Here is an 18511-nt window from a genome sequence, read left to right as displayed (position 1 = left end):
TCTTTAAAATGTGGTATTTTCTTATAGAATTGATTCCTATAATATTTAGTGATTGTATCGAATTATTTTGGCTAGATTCGAGGCAGACGGAGTTGGATAATCGTGGAAAAGGCCTTATAGAGGATTGAATTGGAGCAATACGAGGTAAGTCTCTTGTCTAATCTTGTGAGGGGGAAATTACCTCATAGGTGATTAAGATTAAACAATTATTGCTAAATTATGGGGGCTACGTACGCACGAGGTGACGAGAGTCCGTGTGTAGCTACTATTAATGCTAAAGTCCGGGTAGTTTAGGACTCAAAGCATGAATTACTTGTGTAAATTATATTCTTTGATTTATTTATATTAATTGATATCTATATGAATATATTGTGAATTGTTAGATAAAGATATTAAAGGATGGAAATCTCATAGGCTTGATTTTCTGTTTAAATCAATTAATTGTTAAAAGAAATTGTTCTTCTCCCGAATTTACCTTATAATAAATATACTCTCCTTCCGGAGGCACATAAGAAAATGTCCTCCTTTCTTGTGGAGCGGGCGGAATGCCTCGGCAGGATAGATGCATCTATGGATTGCGCCGCACGTCCCTCGGCAGTGTACACGACACTCTGGATCGGGCCGTACGTCCTCGGCAGAAATCGTGCTTAATAATAATAATAATTACCCGATGCTTTAATAATTTATTTCAGCTTGTAAAGCTAATTAGTAAATTGAAAAATCTTTGGAATTTAATGAATTATTATTCTTGCTTGTTAAGGAATTAATTGTTACTCCTGTAAATGAGATTTAATTGATAAATTGGAATTTATCTGAATTAAAGGAATTTAATTAATATATTGAAAATTGATACATTTGAAGGAATTTGATTATTTTCGCTGATTAAATAAATTCTGTAAATCACATTGATTTAAATATCCTAGTTTTATTTCAATTGTTATTGACCTATAGTGAGTGTCAAAGTCGGCCATCTCGTCTCTACCACTTTGAGATTAGGCTTGATACTTACTGGGTACACGTTGTTTACGTACTCATACTATACTTGCTGCACTTTTTGTGCAGGATCTGAGACAGGTACTAGTGGAGGACCTATCATCACATACCCACGTCATCCAGAGGCATAGTGGTGAGCTGCCTTTCTGAGCCGTTCTGCAGCTACCAGTGTCTCTTCTGATATTTATATTCTGTCTATTTTATTTCAGACAGTATTTGGAGTTTTGTATAATTTACTAGATGCTCATTCACTTGTGACACCGGGTCTTGGCACACACATTGGTAGAAGTTGGTATTTTATTATTATCTTGGAATAAAAATTTAATCAATGTATGCTTAATTTATTAGTTGGCTTGCCTAGCTGTAGTGTTGGGCGCCATCACGACCTACAGGTGAAATTGGATCGTGACACTACCGCTATACTTTGGGTTCAAATATACCCCTCATTTAAACGGAGGGGCACGTGTCATCGTTCTGTTGGCCAATTCTAAATATCTCCTAATTAATTAAAAAGACCCATACCCATAACCATACCCATTACCCATATCCGAAAAGCAATTTTCTAAAGCAATTGTTTTTTCGTAAAAACTGAAAAAATTGATTTTGTTTTTTTTACTAAAAACAAAAAAAAACAAAAATATTTTTTTCCAGTTTTTACAAAAAACTTTCTTTAACAAAACTGAAAAAGCTGAAAAATATTTTTTTGTAAAAACTGAAAAAAGACTTTCCTAAAGCAGCGGACTACAGGTACATTAGTTTTAAAAAAATGAAAATATTTTACAATATTTTATTTTCAGTATTACAAAAATATTGCTTTAAAAAAAATTGAAAAATATTTTTTTGTAGAAACTGAAAAAAGGACTTTCCTAAAGTAGTGGACTACAGGTGCACTAGTTTTTAAAAAAGGGAAAATATTTTGTTGAATCTTTTTTTCCCCAGATTTTACAAAAAAATTGCTTTACAAAAAAATTGCTTTTCAGTTTTTTTTCTAGTTTTTAAAAAATTGCTTTAGAAAATAGTTTTCAGTTTTTTGATCTTTTTTCAAAGAAATGTTTTTGTAATAACTGGAAAAAAAATATTTTAGCTTTTTTAGTTTTTAGTAAAATCATATTCAGTTTTTACAAAAATATTGTTTTAAAAAATTATTTTTCGGGTATGGTAATGGGTATGGTTATGGGTATGTGTCTTTTTAATTAATTAGGAGATAATTAGAATTGGCCAACCGAAAGATAACACGTGTCCCTCCGGTTAAATGAGGGGTATATTTAAACCCAAAGTATAGTGGCATGGGTATTTTTGGACTCATAGTATAATGAAGGGTATATTTAAATATTTTTCGAAAGTACATGGGTATATTTCGTCCTTTTTCCATGTGAATATATATATGGAAACTCCATGCCGAGGGAACTCCATCTCAAATATAATATCCGTTGCGCTCACTGTGGGGGTTGCAGACTCCGAAGGGGCTCCTTAAGCCCAAGCGCTATAATAAGCCAATATGACCTACTACAGCGTGTAGTCCGATCCCATAAATATCCACAATCACCCAAATAGCATCAAACTTTCTCGAAGTCAGTGGGGGTCCAACTACGAAGTCCATGGTAATACGCTCACATTTCCACTTTGGAATTTCAAGTCTCTAAAGCAAAGCACCCCGACTTTGATGCTCGTAATTCACCTGTTGACAATTTAAACACCGGGCTACAAACCCAAATATATCTTTCTTCATTTTTCTCCACCAATAATGCTTCCTCAAGTCCTGGTACATCTTAGCGGCACTCGGATGAATGGAATACCGCAAACTCAGGGCTTCTTCAAGAATAACCTCACGCAACCCATCTACATTTGGCACACAAATCCGACCCTGAATCCTCAACATCCCATCATTTCCAATAGTAACCTCTTTGGCATCGCCGTGCTGGACTGTTTCCTTCAGGACAAGCAAATGGGGATCATCATACTGGCGCTCTCTGATGCGATCATATAAGAAAGACCGAGCAACCACACAAGCTAGAACCTGACTGGGCTCCAAAGCATCTAATCTCACGAACAGATTGGCTAAGGCCTGAACATCTCATGCAAGTGACCTCTCCCTAACAGGAATGAAAGCAAGGCTACCCATACTCACCGCCTTTCTATTCAAGGCATCGGCCACCACGTTAGCCTTCCCAGGATAATATAAAATAGTAATATCATAGTTCTTTAGAAGCTCCAACCATCCCCGCTGTCTCAAATTTAAATCTTTTTGTTTGAACAAGTGCTGGAGACTTCGATGAGCCGTAAATACCTCACAAGACACGTCGTAGAGATAGAGATAATGCCTCCAAATGAATTAAGATATGACTTGAATACATTATTCATCAAGTTCATGAGTGCTACTGGGGCCTTGGTCAGCCCAAAAAGACATCACAAGAAATTCATAGTGACCATAGCAGGTCTTGAATGACGTCTTTAAAATATCCGAATCTCGAATCTTCAACTAGTGATACCAAGACCTTAAATCAATCATAGAGAACACCCTCGCTCCCTGAAGCATGTCAAATAAATCATCAATACATGGCAAAGGATACTTGTTCTTGATTATAACTTTGTTCAACTACCTGTAGTTGATGCACATCCGCATAATACCATCTTTCATTTTCATAAACAGAACTGGTGCACTCCAAGGTGATACACTTGGCCTAATAAACCCCTTATCAAGAAATTCCTGAAGTTGCTCTTTCAATTCCTTCAACTCAGCGGGTTCGATACGATACAGAGGAATAGAAATGGGCTGAGTACCTGACACCATGTCAATATCAAAGTCGATATTCCTGTCGGGTGGCATACCCGGCAGGTCTACAAGAAATACATCCAGAAAGTCTCGCACTACTAACACAATATCAATAGTAGGAGTGTCTGCATTAACATCTCTCACAAAGGCTAAATATGACAAACACCCCTACCCAACCATCCGTTGGTCCTTCAAATAAGAAATAACCATGCTGGGAATTTAATCTAGAGAACCTCTCCACCCGACCCTCGGAACCCCGGTATCGCCAACGTTACGATTTTTGCGTGACAACCCAGAATAGCATGACATGGAGACAACCAATCCATACCCAAGATTTCAACGAAATCAACCATACTAAGCAATAAGAGATCAACTCTAGTTTCCAATCCCCTAATAGTCACTACACATGACCGATATACACGCTTCACAATAATAGTATCACCCACCAGCGTAGATACATGAACAGGTGAAACTAAGAACTCATGGGGCATATCCAGATAACGAGCAAAATATGATGATACATACGAATATGTGGAACCAGGGTCAAATAGTATAGAAGCTTCACTGTGGCATACTGAGACAATACCTGTGATCATTGCATTTGAAGCAACGACATGTGGCATGGCAAGAATAGCATAGAATTGGGTCTGACTGCCATGTGATCGGCCTTCCCCTCTTGGTCAATCCCTAGCTGCCCGAGCCCTACCCCGTGCTGGCTGGGCGGGTGGTGAGATAATTGGCACGAGAGTCTAAGCCTGACTCCTCTACTGAACTGGACCTCCCGAAAGACTCCACACACAAAACAACCCTTCTCAGACTATGGCTGGAAATACTGAGGCGGACCTCAAGAACCAGAATAACTACCAGAAGAACCTTGTATAAATGAACCCTGAACTGATGGTGCACGAGATGAACTCTGAGCTGGAAGTGCATTGAGAGAAGACTGACTCGGTCGAGCATTGTATATACCATGGCTATCTAAAGTGCTACACTCGGCTGGACGAGCCATCTGAGTGGGCCAATAAGGACGACCCCTGATGTGATAGGGCTTTCCCCTAGAAGGAACACCGCTAGAATTACCCGGACCATGAGACCTGTTGGCCTCCTTCTCCTCATGCTCTTGAATGCGGACCATCTCTAACAGCCGAACACTATCAACCACCTCATTGAATTTAGCACCTGCTACATTTCCCAAAGTCATAGCAAAATAAAGATGCTAGTTGAGGCTATTAATGAACCTCCTGATCTTATCCCTCTTAGTGGGAATCAACCAGACTGCATGACGAGCCAATTGTGAAAACCCAATGTCATATTGAGTCATGGACTGGTCCTCCTGATGTAAATGCTCGAACTGCCTGCACAATTCCTTTTTGCGGGTCTGTGGCACAACCTTCTCCAGGAATAATACAGAGAACTCAAGGCATGAAAGTAGTGCTGCACCAACTGGTTTGGTCCTCTCATAAGTCTCCCACCATCTGAAGGCTACCCCGGCCAGTTGAAAAGTAGTAAATGAGACCCCACTGGTCTCCATAATACCCTATGTACGAAGAATCCGCTAGCATCTGTCCAGGAAATCCTGAGCATCCTTTGACTTAGTTCTACTGAATGATAGAGGACGGAGCCTCCCAAACCTCTTTAGTCTTTTCTGCTCCTCATCATTCATAATAGGACCCACCTGGGCCTAAACAGTTACAACCGGCTGGATTGGTAGTTTCCCCGGTATCTGAAGTCCCTGCACCGCCTGCTCTGGAGTACGGGTGACAGGAGTATGAGTACTTCCCCCGTCTTGAGAAGTGGTTGGTGCAGCCTGAACCGAAACCACCCGACCAAGGCTAGTGCAAACAATGAATATCTAGGCTAAAGCTTCTTGAAGGCCTAGAATCACAATAGGCATAGTTGGTGCCTAAGCTGGTCCCGCCGGCTCAACTATATCTGGAACCTGCTCCTGAGCTGGAGAAATTAGTGGTTCTACAAGTGATGCTCTAATTGCTGTACGAGCTACACCTCAGCCTCTACCATGGCCCCGACCTCTCATGGCCCTAACTGGTGGCTGACCATCCGATCCGGTAGTACATGTCCTTACCATCTGTGATTGAATAGAATAACATAAATTTAGTTTCTGAAATCAATAAATTTGCACGATAGAATACAAGAAAGTGAAATTTTCCTAAGGGTTTGGCAGCCACTCGAAGATAAGTACAGACGTCTCCGTACCGATCCACGAGACTCTACTTAACCTGCTTATGACTCGTAAGATCTATGCAACCTAGGATGTGATACTAACTTGTCACAACCCAAAATCTCACCTGTCGTGATGGCGCCTATCTTAACACTAAGCAAGCCGACAACCTCAATAACCACAAATTCCTTCAAGATTGAAAACACAATAAATTAATTTAAGAGTAAAATCCCAAAAATTTTTGATACAAAATACTGTCTTTATACAACACACTTCCAAAACCCGGCGTCATAAAGTGCATGAGCATCTAAAGGATAACACAGTCTGACTGATAAAAATATTGTTTGAAAATATAAAACAACACAAATAACTAAAAGGGTAAGAGAGTCAAGGTATGCGGACGCCAAGCAACTATCTCGATAGTCTCAGACAGATTAATCTCCAAATCTAGCAACCGCCATATCCACAAGTACCTGGATCTGCACACGAAGTGCATATTGTAGTATGAGTTGAACCGACCCAATGTACTCAATAAGTAACAAGACTAACCTTTGGGCTGAAAGTAGTGACGAGCTCAATAGGCACAGTCCAAGTATAGAAAATAATAGTATAAAATTGTAGGCATGCTTTCAAGTTCAACGGTTAAACTCAATACCAGGAAATTAGATCAAATCTGAATGATATGAGAAATATGACATCTCTATGTCTACATGCCAATGTACATGTCATATATAATACAACATAATAAAAATCTCACGTACTCACACTCTTAGAGTACTCAATCACTTAGTACTGTATATGGTCAATCCAGCCCAGGGAACTCCATCCCAAATATATATACATAATAACTGATATTCAGTCACTCAATACTGTACAGGGCCAATCCAGCCCAAGGAACTCCATCCCAATATAAAGGTACAGGGCAAATCCATGCCCAGGGAACTCCATCCCAAATGTGAATATATATGACAACTCCATGCCTAGGGAACTCCATCCCAAATATAATTGTCACGATCCAAAATCCTAACCTGTCGTGATGGCACTTATCTCAATACTAGGCAAGCCGACAATACCAATAACCCACAATTTCTTTTAAATACTGAAAAAATAATAATTATGTTTAAGAGTAAATCCCACAAACATTGGAAATAAAGACACTCCTAAAATCCGATGTCACTGAGTACATGAGCATCTATACATTACAAGTCTGGAAAAAGTGATCTATAATAATCTGAGAGTAAATATAATAAACAAAAGGATAGGGAAGGAGAGACAAGGTCTGCGAAACATGGCAGCTACCTCTGAATCTCCGAAAAATTGACTGTGTAAAAGAATCAACATACACTGTATCCGGGATCACCTGGATCTGCACACGAAGTGCCGGGTGTAGTATGAATACAACCAACTCAGTAAGTAACAATAATAAATAAAGAACTGAAAGTAGTGACGAGCTTCTCAGCTAAGTCCAAATACAGTACTTTCCAATATAAAAGGGTAGGCATGCTCTCAAGTTCAACATTTAATATTTCACTGAAATTTCATATCAAGTTTGACCGAGACAGAAAATAATGTTTTTCTGAAATTTCTAAAAAATAATGATATATGACAGTTGAAATACAACAAACAATGATATCAATGTATCCCCTCAGAGTAACAGTCACTCAGTCCTCCCATTCACTCCAACCTCACAGTCACTTTTTCTCATAGTCACTCATCACTCGGCACTCGCACTCAGTAGGTATCTGCGGTCACTAGGGGTGTGTACAGACTCCGGAGGGGCTCCTTCAGCCCAACCGTTATATCAAGCCTATCATGGCATAAATCAATAAAACATGCTGCAGTGTGTAGCCCGATCCATAAATATCCTCACAATCAAGCCCTCGGCCTCACTCAGTCATCAACCTCTCCAGTTTCTCGGGCTCTCAGAAATCATGATAAGCAGCCCAACAACAATGATATGATGCATCAATAATGAATAAGAGATACTGAGGTAAACATATGCAAATAGAACTGTGACTGAGTGCAAAATATCAATTTAGCAAATAATTCCACAAGTACACGACCTCTCTGGGTCCCAACAGTGTAAACATATGATTTAAACATGATTCATAGATCAATTTCTCTAATACGGGGAAAAATATACGAATATCAACATATTTTTCAACTACACAGTTCCATGAAATTGACCAAGTCATAATTCCTACGGTGCACGCCCACACGCCCGTCACCTAGCATGTGCGTCACCTTAAAGCCAATCACATAATACATATTCTGGGGTTTCATACCCTTAGGACCAAATTTAGAACTGTTACTTAACTCAAGCCGTGTAATTCTTTATTCTGCAATGCCTTTTCCTTGTGAATTGGCCTCCAAACGCCTCGAATCTAGCCACAAATAATTCTATTCAGTCAATAAAATTTATTGGAATTAATTCCATAGGAAAATACTAATTTTTCAACAAAACCCGAAATTTAGCTCAAAAATCGCCCGTGGGGCCCACGTCTCGGAACACGACAAAAGTTACAAAATATGAACACCATTCAACCACGAGTCCAACCATACAAATTTTACTCAAATCCGACATCAACTCGACCCTTAAATCATCAAATTAAACCAAGAGGGTTTTTACAATTTTCCAACTAAATCACCAATTAAATGTTAAAAACAACCATGGATTCGGGCAATTTGACCAATATTGAGTTAAGAACACTTACCCCGTTGTTTCTCTCGAAGATCTCCCAAAAATCATCTCTTTTCAAGCCCCAAATCTGCAACAATGTTCAGAACTTAAACACTCTGCCTAGTCATTTGCTCTACGCGATCGCGGACAAACATACGCGATGGCGAAGCACAATTTTCCACTACCCAGAAAAGACCTTACGCAATCGCGGACTTTTACACGAGATCGCAAAGCTCACTCTCACAGGCCTACGCGATCGCGGACTCGTCCACACGATCGCGAAGCACAAATGTGTGACCTTCGCTTCTACTCCATTTCCTCTACGCGAACGCGGCTTTAGCCATGCGTTCGCGAATCACAAAATCCCAGAGCTATGCGATCGCGGCCCTTTTCACGCGATCGCGAAGAACAAAACCATCATTGCCTCAAACAAGCCTACGCGATCACAAACCATCTCACGCGATCGCATAGAACAAAGTTACCTCTGCCCCAAATTAGCTTACGCGATCGCGGATGAACTTATGCGATCACGTATAAGGAAACCAAAAGAAAAATACCAGCAACTATCAGTTATCTCCCAAAGGTAAAAAATGATCCATTAGCCGTCGAAACTCACCTGAGTCTCTCAGGACCTCAACCAAATACACCAACAGGTCCTAAAACATCATACGAACTTAGTTGAAGCCTCAAATCACATCAAACAAGGCTAAAAACATGAATCATACCCCAATTCAAGCGTAATGAACTTTGAAACTTCCAATTTCTTCAAACGACGCCAGAAACTATCAAATCAAGTCCCATTGACATCAAATTTTGCACACAAGTCATAAATGACATAACAAACCTATTAAAATTTTCAAAATCAGATTTCGACCTCGATATCAAAAAGTCAACCCCCCGGTCAAACTTTCCTAAAATTCGTCTTTCGCTATTTCAAGCCTAATTCCACTATGGACCTCCAAATAACTTTCCAGACACGCTCCTAAGTTCAAAATCACCATACGGAGCTATTGGAATCATCAGAATTAAATTCCGAGGTGGTTACACATAAGTCAATATTCGACCAACTTTTCCAACTTAAGTTTTCAATTAAGAGACTAAGTGTCTCATTTTACTCCGAAATCGTTCCGGACCCGAACCAACTAACCCGGTAAGTCATAAAATAACTGTAAAGCATAAATTGAGTAGTAAATGGGGAAAAAAGGTTATAATACTCAAAGGACCGGCCGGGTCATTACATTCTCCCCCTTTTAAACAAACGTCCATCCTCGAACGGGTTTAGAATCATACCTTGAGTCTCAAATATGTGTGGATATTTGCTTCACATCTTCTGCTCAATCTCCCAAGTAGCTTCTCCGATTGGCTGGCCTCTCAACTGTACCTTCACTGATGCTATGTTCTTTGACCTCAGCTTTCGAACCTGCCGGTCTAAAATAGCCACCGACTCTATATCATAAGTCAAATTACCGTCTAGCTTCACTGTACTGAAATCCAGAATATGAGACGGATCCCCGACATACATTCGGAGCATGGACACATGGAACACTGGATGAACACTTGATAGACTAGGTGGCAAGGCAAGTTCATAAGCCACCTCTCCAATTTTCTTAAGTATCTCAAAAGGCCCAATATATCGAGGGCTTAACTTGCCCTTCTTCCCGAATCTCAACACACCCTTCATGGGTGAAATCTTGAGCAGACACTTCTCCCCAACCATGTAAGCAACATCACGGACCTTCCGGTCGGCATAACTCTTCTGTCTAGACTGCACCGTGCGAAGTCGCTCCTGAATCAATTTAACCTTCTCCAAAGAATCCTGAACCAAATCAGTACCCAATAGTCTAGTCTCACCAGGCTCAAACCAACCCACCGGAGACCGACACCGTCTCACATATAAAGCCTCATATGGAGCCATCTGAATGGTCGATTGGTAGCTATTATTGTAAGAAAACTCTGCCAGTGGCAGAAATTGATCCCAAGAACCTCCAAAATCAATAACACAAAGCACGTAACATATCTTCCAATATCTGAATATTGTGCTCGGACTGTCCGTCCGTCTGAGGGTGAAATGCTATACTCAACTGAACCTGTGTGTCCAATTCTTGCTGTACTGCTCTTCATTACTGTGATGTAAACTGCGTGCCTCGGCCTGAAATGATAGACACTGGCACACCGTGTAGGCAAACAATCTAGCGGATATAAATTTCAGCCAACCATTACAAAGAATAAGTAGTACTAACTGGAATAAAATGCGCGGACTTGGTTAATCGATCCACAATCACCCAAACAACATCAAACTTTCTCAGAGTCCGTGGGAGCCTAACTACGAAGTCCATGGTAATACGCTTCCACTTCCACTCCGGAATTTCAAGTCTCTGAAGTAATCCGCCTGGTCTCTGATGTTCGGACTTCACCCGTGGACAATTTAAACACCGAGCTGCAAAACCAACTATATCTTTCTTCATTTTCCTCCACCAATAATGCTGTCTCAAGTCCTAATACATCTTTGCGGCACCTGGATGAATGCATTATCGCGAACTGTGAGCTTCCTGGAGAATCAACTCACGTAATTCATCTACATTTGACACACATAGCTGCCATGCATCCGTAATACACCGTCATTCCCAATAGTGACTTCCTTGGCATCACCTTGCTGAACCGTGTCCTTAAGGACATTGCAGATGAGGATCATCATACTGGCGCTCTTTGATACGATCATAAAGAGAAGAACGGGAAACCACATAAGCCAAAACTCGACTAGGCTCGGAAATATCCAATCTAACAAACTGGTTGGCCAAGGCCTGAACATCCAAGGCTAAAGGCCTCTCTACTATCAGTAAGTATGCTAAGTTGCCCAAACTCTCCGCCTTTCGATTCAAGGCATAGGCCACCACATTGGCCTTTCCGGGATGATAGAGAATTGTGATATCATAATCCTTAAGCAACTCCAACCACCTTCGCTGCCGCAAATTAAGATCCTTCTATTTAATGCTGTAGACTACGATGATCAATGTAAATCTCAAAATGGACCCCGCACAAATAATGCCACCAAATTTTCAAGGCATGAACAATAGCTGCTAACTCGAGGTCGTGGACCGGATAATTCTTCTCATGTACCTTTAACTGTCTGGACACATAGGCAATCACCCTACCGTCTTGCATAAGCACTGCGCTGGGACCAATACGCGATGCATCACAATACACAGTATAAGGCCCTGAACTTGTAGGCAACACCAATACTGGAGTTGTAGTCAAAGTCGTCTTGAGCTTCTGAAGGCTCTTTACACATTCATTCGACCACCTAAACGGAGCACCTTTCTGGGTCAATTTAGTCATAGGCGATGCAATAGACGAGAAACCCTCCACGAAGCGACGATAATAACCGGCCAAGCCGAGAAAACTCCGAATCTCAGTAATTGAAGATGGCCTGGGCCAACTCTGAACTGCCACTATTTTCTTCGAATCCACCTTAATCCCTTCACTGGACACTATGTGTCCCAAGAATGCCACCGAACTAAGCTAGAATTCACACTTAGAGAATTTGGCATTCAATCTCTCCTCTCTCAGCCTCTGTAATACAATACCCAAGTGTTGTGTATGCTCCTCCTGGCTACGTGAGCACCAGGATATCATCAATAAATACCACAATAAATGAGTCAAGATACGGCTAGAATACGCTATTCATCAGGTGCATAAATGCTGCTGGGGCATTGGTTAGCCCAAATGACATCACAAGAAATTCATAGTGACCATAACGAGTTCTAAATGCTGTTTTTAGAATATCCGAATCCCAAATTTTTAACTGGTGATACCATGATCTCAAATCAATTTTGGAGAATACCCTCGCTCCCTGAAGTTGGTCAAATAAATCATCAATACGCAGCAAAGGATACTTATTCTTGATTGTAACTTTGTTCAACTGCCTGTAATCGATACACATTCGCATAGTACCATCTTTCTTTTTCACAAACAGAACCGGTGCACCCCAATGTGACACACTAGACCTAATGAACCCTTTATCAAGAAGTTCTTGAATTTGCTCTTTCAATTCTTTTAACTCCGCTGGTGCCATACGATACGAAGGAATAGAAATGGACTGAGTGCCCTGCACCAAGTCAATACCGAAATGAATATCCTTGTCGGGCAGCATACCCGACAGGTCTGCAGAAAAATACATCTGGAAAGTCTCTCACTACCGGTACTGAATCAATAGTAGGAGTATCTGCATCAACATCTCTCACAAAATCCAAATACGACAAACACCCCTTCCCCACCATATGCTGGGTCTTCAAATAAGAAATTACCCTGCTAGGAACAAAATCTAGAGAACCTCTCCATTCAACCTTTGGCAACCCCGACATCACCAATGTCACAGTTTTTGCGTGACAGTCTAGAATAGCATGACATGAAGATAACCAATCCATACCTAGAATTACATCGAAATTAACCATATCGAGTAATAAAATATCAACTCTAGTTTCCAGTTCCCCGATAGTTACCACACACAACCGATACACACGGTCCATAGTAATAATATCGCCCACTGGCGTAGATACACGAATAGGTGAAACTAAGGACTCATGGGGCATATCCAAATAACGAGAAAAATATGATGATACATATGAATAAGTGGAACCAGGGTAAAATAATATAGAAGCTTCATGTGGCACACTGAGATAATACATGTGATCATTGCATCTGAAGCAATGACATATGGCCTGGAAGGAAAAGCATAGAATCGGGCCTGACCGCCACCTGATCGGCCTCCCCCTCTTGGGTGACTCCTAGCTGACTGACCCCCACCCTGAGCTGGCTGGGCGGGTGGTGAAGTAACTGGTGCTGAAGTCGTAGTCTGACTTCTCTGCTGCACTGGACCTCCCGAGCGATGAGGACATTGTCTCCACATATGCCCAAATTTCCCTCACTCAAAGCAGCTCCCCGATACTGGTAGTGGTGCTATTTGAATCGGGCCCCGAGAACCATAATAACTGCTAGAAGCACCCGGTGCAAATTAACCCTGAACTGAAGGAGCACGGGATGAACTCTGGGCTTGCAGGACACTGAGAGATGATTGACCCTGATGAGAACTATATGAACCCTGGCTGGATGATGCACCACGGTGAACTGGATGACCCGTCTGAGCGTGTCTGTAAGGATGAACCCTACTATGGTAAAACTGCCCCCTAAAGGAACACCGCTGAAATCACCTGGACCATGAGGCCTCTTAGCATCCCTCTCTCCACGCTCTTGGCTACAGACTATCTCTATTTTTTGAGCAATGTCAACTACCTCATCAAAAGTAGCACTAGATACTCTCTCCCGAGTCATAAGTAACCGTAGCTGATATGTGAGGCCATCAATGAACCTTCTAATCCTCTCCCTATCAGTGGGAACCAACCAAACTGCGTGATGAGCCAACTCAGAAAATCTCATCTCGTACTGCATCACAAACATACCATCGTGACGTTACTACACAAACTGTTTGCGCAACTCCTCTCTGCGAGACTGCGGCACAAACTTCTCCAAAAAGAGAACAGAGAATTCCTGTCATGTAAGTTGTACAACACCGATCGACCTGCGCCTCTCATAAGTCTCCCAACTCTGAAGGCAGCTCCAGAAAACTGAAAAGTAGTGAACGAGACCCCACTGGTCTTCAAAATACCTGTTGTCCGAAGCATCCACTGGCACTTATCCAGAAAACCCTGAGCATCCTCTGACTCAGCACCGCTAAATGATGGAGGTCGAAGCCTCCCAAATCTCTCAAGTCTCCTCTGCTCATCATCTGCCATAAGGGGGACTACCGGGGCTTGAACAACTACGGTCGGCTAGGCTGGTAGTGCCCCCGGTATCTGAAGTCCCTGTGCCACCTGATCTGGAGTACGGGCAACAAGGGTATGAGTACCTCCCCCTTCCTAAGAAGTGGCAGGTGCGGTCTGAGCCGAAACCACCTGAGCAAGACCAGTGCAAACTGTCAATATCTAGGCCAAAGTTTCCTAGGCCTGGAATCTCAATGGGCACAACTGATGCCTAACTAGGTCCTGTCGATTCAGCTATATCTGGAATCTGCTCCTGAGTTGGAGCAACTGGTGGTGCTACAGGTGCTGCTCCAACTACTGTACGATCCACACCTCGACCTCTACATCAACCCCGGTCTCTACCATGGCCCCGACCTCTCACGACCCTAGCTGGTGGCACTAGTGGTAGACCATCCGATTCGGTAGTACGTGTCCTCACCATTTATGAGAGATTAGAATAATAGAAATTTAGTTTCCGGAGTCAATACTTCGCACGACAGAAATTTAGGCAGCCTCTCGAAGATAAGTACAGACGTCTCTGTACCGATCCGCAAGACTCTACTAAACCTGCTCATGACTCGTAAGACCTATGTAACCTAGGCTCTGATACCAACTTGTCACGACACAAAATATTAACCTGTCGTGATGACGCCTATCTCAATATTAGGCAAGCCGAAAACACCAATAACTCACAATTTCTTTTAAATACTGAAAACATAATAATTAAGTTTATGACTAAATCCCACAAACATTGGAAATAAAGACACTTTCAAAACCTGGTGTCACTGAGTACATGAACATCTATACATTACAAGTTTGAAAAATATGGTCTATAATAATCTGAAACCAAATACAATAAATAAAAGGATAGGGAAGGAGAGACAAGGTCTGCGAAATATGGCAGCTACCTCTGAATCTCCGAAAAATCGACTGTGTGAAAGAATCAACACCCACTGTACCCGGGATCACCTGGATCTGCACACGAAGTGCAGGGTGTAGTATGAATACAATCAACTCAGTAAGTAACAATAATAAATAAAGAACTGAAAGTAGTGACGAGCTTCTCAGCTAAGTCCAAATACAGTACTTTCCAATATAAAATGGTAGGCATGCTCTCAAGTTCAATATTTAAGATATCACTGAAATTTTATATCAAGTTTGACCGAAACAGAAAATAATGTTTTTTCGAAATTTCAAAATAATAGTGATATGTGACAGTTGAAATACAACAAATAATGATATCAATGCATCCTCTCAAAATAACAGACACTCAGTCCTCCCATTCACTCCAACCTCACAGTCACTCTTTCCTCACAGTCGCTCATTCCTCACAGTCGCTCATCAGCCAGCACTCAGCACTCGCACTAGGCACTCGCACTCAGTATGTACCTGCACTCACTGGGGGTATGTACAGACTCCGGAGGGGCTATTTCAGTCCAAGCGCTATATCAAGCCAATCACGACATAAATCAATAAAACATGCTGCGACATGCAACCCGATCCATACATATCCTCACAATCAGGCCCTCGGCCTCACTCAGTCATCAACCTTTCCAATCTCTCGGGGTCTCAGAAATCATGATAAGCAGCCCAACAATAATGATATGATGCATCAATAATGAATAAGAGAGACTGAAGTAAACATATGCAAATAGAACTATGACTGAGTGAAAAACATCAATTTAGCAAATAATTTCACAAGTACACGACTTATGTGGGTCCCAACAGTGTAAACATATGATTTAAACATGATTCATAGATCAATTTCTCTAATACGGGAAAAAATGTACGAATATCAACTGATTTTTCAACTACACAGTTCCATGGAATTGACCAAGTCATAATTCCTACGATGCACGCCCACACGCCCATCACCTAGCATGTGCGCTACCTCAAAGCCAATCACATAATACATATTTTGGGGTTTCATACCCTGACGACCAAATTTAGAACTGTTACTTAACTCAAGCCGTGTAATTCTTTATTTTGCAATGCCTTTTCCTCGTGAATTGGCCTCCAAACGCCTCGAATCTAGCCACAAATAATTCTATTTAGTCAATAAAATTTATTGGAATTAATTTCATAAGCAAATACTAATTTTCCAACAAAATCTGAAATTTAGCTCAAAAATCACCCGTGGAGCCCACATCTCAGAACCCGATAAAAGTTACGAAATATGAACGCTCATTCAACTACGAGTCCAACCATACAAATTTTACTCAAATCTGACATCAACTCGACCCTCGAATCTTCAAATTAAACCAAGAGGGTTTACACAATTGTTCAACTAAATTTACCAATTAAATGTTAAAAACAACAATGGATTCGGGTAGTTTGACCAATATTGAGTTAACAACACTTACCCTATTATTTTTCTTGAAAATCTCCCAAAACTCGTCTCTTCACGAGCCCCAAATCGGTAAAAATGGAAAATGGGACAAATTCCCATTTTCAGAAATTAAACTCTCTGCCCAGTCATTTGCTCTACGCGATCGTGGACAAACACACACGAATGCGAAGCAAAAATTTCCACTGCCCAAAAAAGACCCTACGCGATCGCGAAGCACAGTTTTCCAGTGCCCAGAAAAAACCCTACGCGATCGCGAAGCTCACTCTCACAGGCCTACGCGATCGCGGACTCGTCCACGCGATCTCGAAGCACAAACGCATGACCCCCACTTCTGCTTTATTTACTCCACACGAACGCGGCCTTAGCCACATGTTCGCGAGTCACAAAATCCAAGAGCTACGCGATCGCGGCCCTCTTCATGCGATCGCGAAGAACAAAACCATCACTGCCTCAAACAAGCCTACGCGATCGCAAACTATCTCACGCGATCGCATAGAACAAAGTCACCTCTGCCCCAAATTAGCTTACGTGATCGCGGATGAACTTATGCGATCACGTATAAGGAAATCAGAAGAAAATTACCAGCATCTGTCAGCTATCTCCCAAAGAAAATGATCTGTTAGCCGTCCGAAACTCACCCGAGTCCCTTGGGACTTCAACCAAATATACCAACAGGTCTTAAAATATCATACGAACTTAGTCAAAGCCTCAAATCACATCAAACAACGCTAAAAACACGAATCATACCCAAATTCAAGCCTAATGAACTTTGAAACTTCTAATTTCTTCAAATGACGCCGGAACCTATCAAATCAAGTCCGATTAACCTCAAATTTTGCACACAAGTCATAAATGATATAACAGACCTATTAAAATTTGAATTAGATTTCGACCCCGATATCGAAAAGCCAACCCCGGTCAAACTTCCCAAAAATTCGTCTTTCGCCATTTCAAGCCTAATTCCACTACGGACCTCCAAATAATTTTTCGGACACGCTCCTAAGTCCAGAATCACCATACAGAGCTATTGGAATTGTCAGAATTAAATTCCAAGATCGTTTACACATAAGTCAATATCCGGCCAATTTTTTCAACTTAAGTTTTCAATTAAGAGACTAAGTATCTCATTTCACTCCGAAATTGTTCCGGACCCGAACCAACTAACCCGGTAAGTTATAAAATACTTGTAAAACATAAATTGAGCAGTAAATGGAGAAACAGGGTTATAATACTCAAAATGACCGGTCGAGTCGTTACAATATTATCCACTACGCTCAATGTGAGGGAGTGCAGACTCAGGAGGGGCTCCTTCAGCTCAAGCACTATATTAAGCCAATCTGGCTTGCTGCGGCATGCAGCCCGATCCCATAAATATCCTCACAATCAGGTCTCCGACCTCACTCAGTCACCAATCTCTCCATCCTCTCGGGCTCACAATATCATGAAAATCAGCCCAAAAATGATGATATAGTGTATCAATAAATAGCAATAGATACTGAGATATGGTATGAAATAAATAAATATGACTGAGTATGAAATTTCAATTTAAGAAAATAACTTAAGAACAAAAATGATCTCAGTGGGTAGGGGTGCTTATCGGGCGGATCAGGCGGATAATTACTCTTAACGGTTTGGCTTAACGGTTATCGGATTATAAATGTTGTAACCCGCTAGCCATCCAATAAGACAATGGGAAAATTTGTATCAGATTAGTAATTATCGGGCGATTATCGGGAGGCTT

This window comes from Nicotiana tomentosiformis, chromosome 4 (assembly GCF_000390325.3).
Source record: "Nicotiana tomentosiformis chromosome 4, ASM39032v3, whole genome shotgun sequence".
Lineage (NCBI taxonomy): Eukaryota > Viridiplantae > Streptophyta > Magnoliopsida > Solanales > Solanaceae > Nicotiana > Nicotiana tomentosiformis.
Note: the sequence above shows the minus strand (reverse complement) of the source record.